Here is an 11,667-nt window from a genome sequence, read left to right on the forward strand (position 1 = left end):
TTACATTGTCTGCACCACAAGTGTCCTCACAGGTCACCCTTCCTTCTCCTTCACCTTTGTTCTTCGGAGCCATAAGAGATGAACTAACCCCTGCATCCCCTGCAAACCTGTAGTACAATATTTACAAATTACATGCTCAATTACATGACCAATCATGACCCAAGCATCCTCATACTTGCCACGAGTTTATAACACATACTTTTTGGTTAAGTTTACATCAGAATAGAAACATTACCCTAGCTATCAATACAAGGCCAAAACATCATTGTTGCTTTAATAAGTGAATCATGGCAAACACATCATCACATTTACATTTATATTGCAACGCATGATTTACAAAATGAGGCCATGACAAGCTACCATGTCTAGTAAAACCATCTCTTACTCAGCAAAGTGCATCAACAGGTATGTGGTGGATTTGCTTGTTGAACACCTTCACCAACTAGTTTCTACATGGGCACTTTGTCTTTGCGACACTTTTATGGATGGAGCCTCCAATATTTGGCTCTTTGATGACCACCTCTATTACAATTGCTGCAAAAAGTCTTCTCTCTCCAGACCTATTTAACTTGCTTCCTTCCCTGATGTGGAGAAGACCTTTCACGCCTCATCCTCTTTCTTGTTGCCATTCTCTTCCATGACTCAGCAAACACATGGTTATGCAAACCACAATAACTACATGTTTTTCTATGCCATGATTTATGTTCATCATTATCATGCTTGTAATCAAAATGAAATTTGGAATATTGAGATTGATTATACCTCTCTTTGTTATCTCTGGTGCAATTATGGCGATGAGAGCTTGCCTTAGCTCTTTCTCTGTAATGTGCACTACCATGTGAGGATGGTGATGTGTTCCCATCATCCTCTTTCCTCGATGGTTTCAACAATGTCTTGGAAGCTTCTAACACCTTTGAGCACCCTCCGTCAATGTATCCCAAACCTACAAATCGGGGTCTTTGCACGATCTCCAATGGTTGAGTCATTCCTTGGACATTAACACCAAGTCCTCCTCCTTTGTACCCCATCTTGGTAAGGAGTCTCATGTCGATTCCTGAAATGGGTACCTCCATGTTTCGAACAGAAATAGTGTCATTCAAAAATGAAATTGAAGAACGATCAACATTATTTACCTTAGCTATCGATTATGAAACAGGGGATGATGGATTTGCAAAGCCTTCTTCACGCTTCAACTCTTCCAAGGCCTCTTTCGTGGCTCGTAGTTGAAGTTGCAGTTTCTACTTCTCCTCTTTCTCTTCCCGTAGAAGTCGTCTAAACTCAACTTTCTATGCTTGAAGGATCCGACTGATCTCTTCATCTGAATGATGAGAAGACAATGAAGAGGAAGAATGATCACTAGAAGATGTGGATGGAGCATTGTTCTTTGCTTCTTCTTTATACTATCCCTATCTTGACATATTCTTCTCATGGGCTTCATACATTATGTCCACCATTTTTGACATCCTTAGGAAGACCTCGTACATATCTTTGTCATCCTCCATTTTCTTTCTTGTTGCACATTCAATCGTTCACACTTGCAATTCACATTAGCGAGAAGACCGCTCTAATACCAAACTTGATCCGAATCTCTTCAACTACCGAAATTATCTAAGATCTTTTAATTTTGTGATGTTAGCAGAATTGCATGTAAACGAGTATTGAACAAACACATGTGCATGCTTTATGGAAGATAAAGCATAGCAACAACCATCAAATCAATGAACACAAACACCTTGATAATGGAGTTCACCCCATATGGATTACGTCTCCGGGCCTTAGTCTCAATATAGAGGAGGTCACTTCATTTAATGTTGCAAATAATGGGTTTCCATGTGGGTCCCACTTGCTGACTGGGATGCCAGGTGGCATATTGTGGGCCCCTCTTTTTACATGTCTTATCAATCTTTAAACTTCAATAAGTTGATCATACAGACTCGGATTTGAGTGTTGTCTGCACCACCGAAATTGTAATGATGAGCACTACAACTTGGTATTGGTTTGGATACATTTTGAAGACTTTGATTTTCAAGTCTTTCTGGAGCCACCTTTGACTTCTGAGCGTTTTCAGAGCCACTATTGAATTTTGAGCGTGTCTAAAGCCACTGAGATCATTCCTCCCCACTGAGGAGATTTTTGTCTTCCAAAAGCATGAACATAATCTGCAATTGTTGTGTTACATTGTCTGCACCACAAGTGTCCTCACAGGTCACCCTTCCTTCTCCTTCACCTTTGTTCTTTGGAGCCATATGCAATGAACTGACACCTGCATCCCCTACAAACTTGTAGTATGATCTTTGCAAAATACATGCGTAATTACATGACCAATCATGACCCAAGTGTCCCCATACATTCCAAGATTTTATAACACATACTATGTGGGAAAGTTTACATCAGAATAGAAACATTACCCTAGCTATAAATACAAGGCCAAAACATCATTGTTTCTTTAATAAGCAATGGAAAACACATCATCACTTTTACATTTATATCGCAACACATGATTTACTAAATGAGCCCATGACAAGCTACCATGTCTAGTAAAACCATCAGTTACTCAACAAAGTGCACCAATAAGTATGTGGTGGATTTTCTTGTTGAACATGACCTTCACCAACTAGTTTTTGCATGGGAGTTTTGTCCTTGCGACACTTTTTATGGATGGAGCCTCCAACATGTGGCTCTTTGATGACCACCTCTATTGCAATTCATACAATAAGTCTTCTTCCTCTAGACCTGTTTAACTTGCTTCCTTCCCTGACGTGGAGAATTCCTTTCACGCCTCATCCTCTTTCTTGTTGTCATTCTCCTCGAGCACTCAGCAAACACATGGTTATGCAAACCACAATAAATACATGTTTTTCTACGCCATGATTTATGTTTGTCATTAACATGATTGTAATCAAAATGAACTTTGGATTATTGAGACTGTTTATACCTCTCTTGGTTGTCTCTGGTGAAATTATGGCGATGAGAGCTTGCCTCAGCTCTTCCTCTGCAATGTGCACTGCCATGGGAGGATGGTGATGTGTTCCCATCATCATCTTTCCTCGACGATTTCAACAATGTCTTGGAAGCTTCTAGCACCCTTGAGCATCCTCCTTCAATGTATCCCAAACTTGAAAATCGGGGTCTTTGCACAATCTCCAATGGCTGAGTCATTCCTTTGCCATTAACACCAAGTCCTCCTCCTTTGTACCCCATCTTGGTAAGGAGTCTCATGTCGGTTCATGAAATGGGTACCTCCATGTTTCCAACAGAAATAGTGTCATTCGAAAATGAAACTGAAGAACGATCAACATTGTTTACCTCAACTATCGATTATGAAACAGGTGATGATGGATTTGCAAATCCTTCTTCACGCTTCAACTCTTTCAAGGCTTCTTTCATGGCTTGTAGCTGAAGTCGTAATTTCTTATTCTCCTCTTTCTCTTCTTGTAGAAGTCTCCTCAACTCAGCATTCTCTTCTTGAAGGATCCAACTAATCTCCTCATATGAATGATGAGAAGACGATGAAGAGGAAGAATGATCACTAGAAGATGTGGATGGAGCATCATTGTATGCTCCTCCTTTCTACTATCCATCTCTTGACATATTCTTCTCATAAGATTCATAACATTATGTCCACCATTTTTGACATCCTGAGGAAGGCCTCATACATATCTTTGTCATCCTCCATTTTCTTTCTTTTTGCACGTTCAATCGTTCACACTCGCAATTCACATCAGGGAGAAGACCACTTTGATACCAAACTTGATCTGTATCTCTTTAGGTACCGAAATTAACCAAGATATTTTATTTTTGTGATGTTAGAAAAATTGCATGTAAAAGAGTATTGAACAACCACATGTGCATGATTTAAGGAAGATAACACATAACAACAACCATCAAATCAATGAACACAAACACCTTGATAACGGAGTTCACCCAATATGGGTTACATCTCCAGGCCTTGGTGTCAAGAGAGTGGAGGTCATTTCATTTAATTTTACAAATGATGATGATGTACATGGCATGTTCTTTGTCATTACAAGGACAAATACCCTCAACCTGAGTGGCATGTCTCTCCATGAGACGTTCTCCCTATAGGAACTCTCACTCAAATGGGTCCTCCTTCAGCATGACAAACTAACAAAGCTCACCTGATGTGGAAACAAGTATCCCTCAACATAATGGTAATCAGGTATCTCAACAATAACAACATCATCTTAGCAAATCAGAAGAAAATCATGACATAATTTCATCAGTTACCTCCACTCTGATGGATGGCCAAAAACTGCAAAGCTCAGCTGCTGAAATGGCCTGCACCACTAAATTTCTGGCGACGAGTAGTGCCCATGTAGGAAACAGTTGGAAAATATGTTCAACAAGTGAATCTGCCACATTCCTCATGGTTCACTCTATTAAGTAGAGATGGTTTTGCTAGATACGATAACTTGCCATGGCCACAATTTTGAAATCATGTGTTGCAATTGTAAAAGTGATGATATGTTTTCCATCGCTTATTAAAGCAATGATGATGATTTTGGCCTTTATTGATAGTTGGGGTATTTGTTTCTATTCTTATGTAAACTTGACCAAAGAGTGTGTCTTATAAACTATTGGCAAGTATGGGGATGCTTGGGTCATGTTTGGTCATGTAATTGGGCATGTAATTTTCAAATATTGTAATACGGGTAATAAAGATGGTTGGGTGTATTTGTCCTTGTAATGAAAAAGAACATGCCATGTACATCATCATCATTTGCAGCATTAAATGAATTTTCCTCCACTCTCTTGATACCAGGGTCGGGAGATGTAACCCGTACTGGGTGAACTCCATTATCAAGGTGTTTGTGTTCATTGATTTGATGGTTGTTGTTATGTTTTATCTTCCTTAAATCATGCACATGTGGTTGTTCAATACTCTTTTACATGCAATTCTACTAACATCACATAAGTAAAAGATCTTGGTCAATTCCAGTAGCTAAAGAGATCCAAATCAAACATACTAAAGTTAGACCAATTGCATGATCAAACATGGCATCCACATGTACCCCACGTGACAACCACATGTACCATAAGGGATACTCATGGAGCTAAACCACATCACCCAATCAGCCACTAAGCATTAGGGGAATTTTGAGGTCTAAAATGGGCCTCCTAAGAAAAATGTACAACCAAAATAAACTTTATAGGAACCAATAGGATTCAAGATGATGATGTCAACCATTGGGGATGATTAACCATTTTTGGAGTTAAAAAGTAAAAAGATTAAAAAATAGAAAAATAATAAAATTATTTTTTCAACTCTTATTTTCAACTTATCTCCCTAAGGTTTTACTCAAATTTTGAGTGGAAGTACTCGTTGGATGCAAAATTTAATTCCTCGTCCAGGAAGTACCCATGTTGCATACTTTTGATGGACCCTACTACATGAAAAATGAGAAATACATGAAAAAATGTGATTGCAATCATGTTTTTTGTGTATTTCTAATTTTTCGTGTCGCAGGGTCCATGGAAAGTATGAAACATGGGTACTTATTGGATGAAGAATCAAATTATGCATCCAACGAGTGTTGTCGCTCAAAATTTGAGAAAACCCATAAGGAGATAATTTGAAAATACGAGTTGAAAAAATAGTTTTTTATTTTTTCCCTCTAAAATTTGATGATGTAATCTAATCTAATTTTATTATTTCCACTATTATTTTATAATTTCCTTAGGAGACCCGGTTTAGACCTAAAAACTACCCTAATGGGGACCCACCCCACATCTAAGTCACAATGCCCAAGTTTATTATTGTGGCAACACTTATGGTTTAGACAAAGGAGAACGGGCTCTACATGGCTAATGCCACATAGATTCAGCGTGGGACCCACTATATCCCCTCTTTTTCAACTTTTTACAATGTTGTTACAGTATATCCAATATCATATTTAATTGGTGTATTTGCACTTTTATCCACTATCCCTAGACTCTCGGATCCAAACTTGACTTCATGTAAAGAGACCCAACTCGACTCTACACGGCATTTCCATGTCAACCTAACGTGTGTCCCCTTCAAGGTTTCTCATTTTTTTTGGTGGGGTTATCCTATGATCATCATTTTGGCCCCCACGTACCATTTATGATTATTATACAATACCCATGTCATGCTAAACGAGCTCCAACCTCCTCTTCTTACTAAAAATTCTTTAGTACTAAGTTTCAAGTGGTGGGCACTGGAAAATATCATTATCTAATGGATCTGGAAAACAAAAATATTTCCATTGCTTGCATTTTTGTCTACCACCACCACTATGCTATGGGAGAGTGAAACACTACAATAGCAGATGAGCGGTGGGAAATTCCATCAGTTAACAACCATATGTAGATGTGAAATCTCCCGTCATTTGATGTACCGCAACTCAGGGCTTCAAAAAAATAGAAAGATAGCGAGTTACAATATGGAGGAAGTCCCAATAGTTGGGATATGAGTTCTCATGCACTTTTTCACTATCCTTGGTCACATGGTTAATAATTTAGATAAGGAACCAAGCTATATAATTTTGATGGATATGCATCACTATTGCAGCTCCTATAAGGAGCTTATAAAATCCCTAATAGAATTGCACTACACTTGAATGTGAATTGATCCACGGTCTTGATTAGTAATGAATCAAATAAGGTTGTGAGAAGAGATTTGGGAGCATTGGCGCCAGCATCAAGAAGCTATATTTCCCAAGAAGATTATGACCAAGCTTTAATCTATGAACTTTGTGATTTCATAGAAAATTATAAGAATGCATAAACCATGATATCATCACATTTCTATTACGTTTGTGACTAGCCATTCTAACTGGATCTTTGTTCATCACACATCAGACAAGATATCTACTTATCATATGAGGTAATCTACAATCTTAAACGAAGCGATGAGCCACCAGGCTCATAAACTAGGACTTTCTTCTAAGGACTCAAAATAAGTCATTATTCACGGTTTTCCTCCATCTGCATGAAACCTCTCTCTCTCTCCTAAACCAAATAAACACATGCTTGCAACCCAATATAATACTAACTAGAAGCCATCATCAAGTCCTACCTTTAAAAGGAACACAATCCTTCTAAGGTATAAACATCAAAATTTCTTCAAGCCTCCTTATCCCAAAGTAAGGATACCTTTCAACTAACCAATTACATAGAATTATAAATAGGGATACAACAAGGTTGTTCAATCCTACAATTTTCCTAGTAAAGCCCAATCACAATTACCTAAAAGTCCATATATTCTTACTTCAGTCCCTTCAATAGACTTTCCACCAATTCGATAGTTCTTTGGTGAACACTTTAACATGTTTTCTCATATGTTCCATGAAGACCAATTCCTTCGAGTCTCCACTTTAAAAGCAAGTATTTTACTCATATTTCTAGGTGTACCTCATGAATAGGAACCTCTAATCATAAATAACATATTCAGAGCTTTTCTTGTCTATCTAGAGAAAACCAATGTCCATTTATTGAGACTCACTAAGAGTATTTCACAACCAACCAACCATTTTAGTGTGGTGTAGGAATATCCTCTCTGCGAACAGAGATGATCCCTCTAGCCCAAGAGAGTGGGTCTAGCCACAAACAAGACAATCTAATGTAAATTTCCTTATATTAGAATCGAATAAGAGGGCCTACCTCTTATAACGCTAATACACTTGATGGTGATCTTGCTTCCTTGCTCCAGTGTCCTTTCGTTCCTTTTGTTCAAGTACCTGAAACGAACATGAAAGAAACAACAACAAATGTGATAGCATAAAATTGAATCCAGTCTACTTAAAAGGTCAATGAGTTCTAAGCTATCAAATGTAATATTACACCCGATATAGGAAATAAACCATTACTTGTATTAAAATAAACTTCAAATAGAAATAAAATCGAAGCCTTGACATTGGAGATCTCCTTTGCGGTATCCAAGTCCTATTACACGCCTTTTCAACGTGACTCTTTTCCTCCTCTAGCTTGACATGAAATGGCTTCCAAGCTCTAACTCTCTCTCTCCTCATGTTTTAGCTACCAAAGACTATTCTTTTGTCATCTAAGACTAATCTTCTTCTATCAAAAGCTAAAGATTTCAGAATTTTGCAATTGGTTCTATCTCTCCACCACTTTCACTATGTGTTGTATTATGTGTAACAAAAAAGGGTAAGAGGAAGTGGTTTATATAGGGAGAGGAGGATAAGAATGAGATCCACTCAAGGGGAAGAAGGTCTTATCTCCTTGGGAGGGTCCACTTTTAAGGGGGAAAGAACCTTATATGGATTTCTTGGCCCTTATCCAACCAAACGGACATTCAGCACATCGCCACTAGAAGTTTCTAGATGTGAAACTCTATTTCCTTTTATAAAAACTTTCCAGAAGTAGACCAGCGCGGGTATTGGGCTAACAGTAGTGATGATCGGCATGGGTCACAGTGTAAAAATCCGCCATCGGCGTGGGTGATACACTAGGAAAGAGCGTTGATCTTAAAAACTGGGTTTTAAGAAGGATTCATTGGAAATGTTTTGAAGGGAGTGGGAACTACTTTCTTCAAACTTCAAGGGATGTAAGAGGATAGGTTTCATGGTGAATGTATAACACAACAGTCACTACTAGGGTTCTCCGGGATCAGGAACTGGGAGTGACAGGAGAGTGACAAATTATTGTGTAACACTTAGTAGTCCAAGAAGATAAGAGGCTAGAATCCAATGTCTTCTTGGCCATAACATCTGACTTGAAAAATGTCCTATTATAGCCATAAACATTAAAATAACTAGAACTAAGAATATATCAATCTCATGCTCATGTGAACCATTCCATCTATTCCCATCAATATAAAAGCATATTCATAGTAATCATAGCCAGTTGTACTAATTCATGCCTTGAGCATTAATCGCATAAACGAAGATGTACATTCAGTAAGAAAGCACATAAATATACACAATTTATCATCATATTTTATATTTCATTGAATATGATTTACATTATAGATTCAAATTCCACAAGGGTGCTTATCAGATAGATAGAAATAGCTTCTTGTAATTGATGAAGGATGAACCACATTCCACCCCATGATAAGGTCATGTGCCTATTATACCCTTTGTAGTTAGTCACTTCAAATATAGACCATGAAGACATAAAGGAAGACCTCACTCAAACATTATATGATGGATTCATGAAGTACATTCTCCTTCATCAAATCAAGCTCATAAATTATCTTAAAACCACACTAAGCCCAAAGCCTACCCAAATTCTTTGGGTGGACTCTTAGTTGTCTACACAACATGATTCCAGAGGAAAAATTTCTCTCTTAGGCTACCAATGGTGTAAGGATTAAGGTCATTCTCCTTCATCCACATAGAAACAAAAATATTTTCTTTCAACCTACTAAGAGAAGTGTCTCCATCTGTTGGTGCGTTGATATAGAATGCAAGAAATACAATCTTCTCTTTCTCAACTTTCTTGGGTCTGGAACCCGTTTGAAATTTCCATTACAAATTTCTAAGTCATAATGATACATTCGGTCCCTAAACTCCTTTAATTCTAGGGTGAGAACCTCCTTTCTAACTTCCATGGGACCGGAATCAAAGAAGTTTGTAACTGATTCCCACATGAACATCCTATAGTGCCTAGACAAAGACACCCCCAGAGAACCTACCCTACGACTGGGAAATATTTAACAAGGGGACATATGAACTTAAAACTTGTAATCAACACAGAAGACAATTGTTTTGACTAACTGACTTAACCAGATACGAAAAATAACTGGAGAATAGGACACCTCTAAAACAGAAAAGGCCACTTTATAGTTGACGGACAGAGTGAAATTCCCCACTTCCACCATAGAACACAAGTCATTGAGAAACCTTCGAAGGAATAGGTGTTGACCACAAAATACACAAAGACACTTACTTACTAAAACCATGGACTGACACTCTTCACTGGAAACCATTAAGGCAAGAGGAACAGACTATATGGCACCTTGTTGTTGGGAAATAAATATTTGTAGTAATTAGGGTTTTGATTCCTCTTCTTGATAATTACTTGTGAATTATGTTGGCTTCTTTTACTTCTTTATTAGATTATGTTTCATCAAGAAAATACCAAATTATATGTGTATGAAGGTCATAAGAACAAGAGACACAATATGTAGGCACACAACTAGGGAAAACCCAGTGAGAACTCTTCCTTCAGTAGTTTCAAGAACAAGATGAGACAATCCAAGACTCTTTTTCCTAGGCATAGACTTCCTCCAATCGCCAAGTCAGCCCTTCCTTCTTCTCCAAGTGAAAACTTCCCAACAACAAGTTCAACCTTCTAGCAACAGAATTTTGGCCCCCCAATAGAACTTCGACTTGTAGTAGATTTCATAATTTTGGCCGGAGAAAATTCCCATCAACTTCATACGTGTGAGAGATAGATATCCCAAAACTTAAATTTAGATCCTTCCCAACAAACTTTGTCCTTCTCCAGCGATTTCACACTTTTTCTGCCTCTCTTGCTTGTATATCTAACTTGTTGAGTGAATGTGCCAAATGGATCGAACGGCCTCTCTCTATATATAGCCTTTTATGTGGGTTTAATTTCCCTAATGTAGGTCGACTTGGTGTGGAAGTGTCAAACGACCTATTTGACTCAAAAATAATTATTTTTACATGATACAAAAAGCCAAGAATGGTCTAATAAAAATGGAAATGACTCTATTGACTCAATATAAAACCTAGAAGCCTACAATGGAGGCTTTGACCTAAAAATGATGACCCGAGCATGAAACCCATGCTTTAATAAGTCATTTTATTATTAAATATATATATATATATATATATATATTGACAAATATATTACATTATAAAATTATGAAGACCGAACCTAGTTACATTCTTCAACACTCCCTCTTAACTAGGGAGGTATTCATAATTACAGATATATACAACTACATGGAAGATCTCAAAATACATGAATTGCGAAGAGTTCTAACATACTCAATGCTACGGACTAAATACCTGACCAGGGTTATCTATATGGGTGGGACTAAGATGGAATCAAGCTTTCAGCCAGTCTAGTTACCATCAGGAACTTTTTAACTATCAAGCCAGGGATCTAGGCTTGTATCCAAGGTCAGAGCTCCAAGACCAACCCCACCCTCCCTCTTCAGGATCTAGACATCAACACAAAGGCCGACCAAGTGTCCTCCCAAGAATCCGCCATTAGATGCTTCATCTCTCCCTATCAACTAAATATGTAATGTCAACCAATCCAAGCTTGCTTCTAAAATATTCAAACTTCTTATTCACAAGAGACTTTGTCAGCACATCAGGTACATGTCCATCTGTCAGAATATATTGTAGATTTACGACCCCACCTTGTACCAAGCGTTTAATGTAGTGGTACTTGTTGTTGATATGCTTCGTCCTTGCATGGAAAATAAGGTCTTCGGACATCTTGATGTTTCTTTGATTATCACAATTTATTCTTGTAGGATCCAGAGGCTTTCCAAACAAATCTAACAAGAGTTTTATTAACCAAACAACTTCCTTTGCTACTTCACATCCAGCAACATATTCATATTCAACACTACTTAACGCAACATGATCTTTTTTTCTACTTATCCATGAAATCATTATAGATCCCAAACTGAAACATTCACCAGTAGTGATTCTTTGATCAATCTCACTGCCACCC

The sequence above is a fragment of the Pinus tabuliformis genome, chromosome Q (genome assembly GCF_031772625.1).
Source record: "Pinus tabuliformis cultivar Carrire ecotype Pingquan chromosome Q, CPIR1, whole genome shotgun sequence".
Lineage (NCBI taxonomy): Eukaryota > Viridiplantae > Streptophyta > Pinopsida > Pinales > Pinaceae > Pinus > Pinus tabuliformis.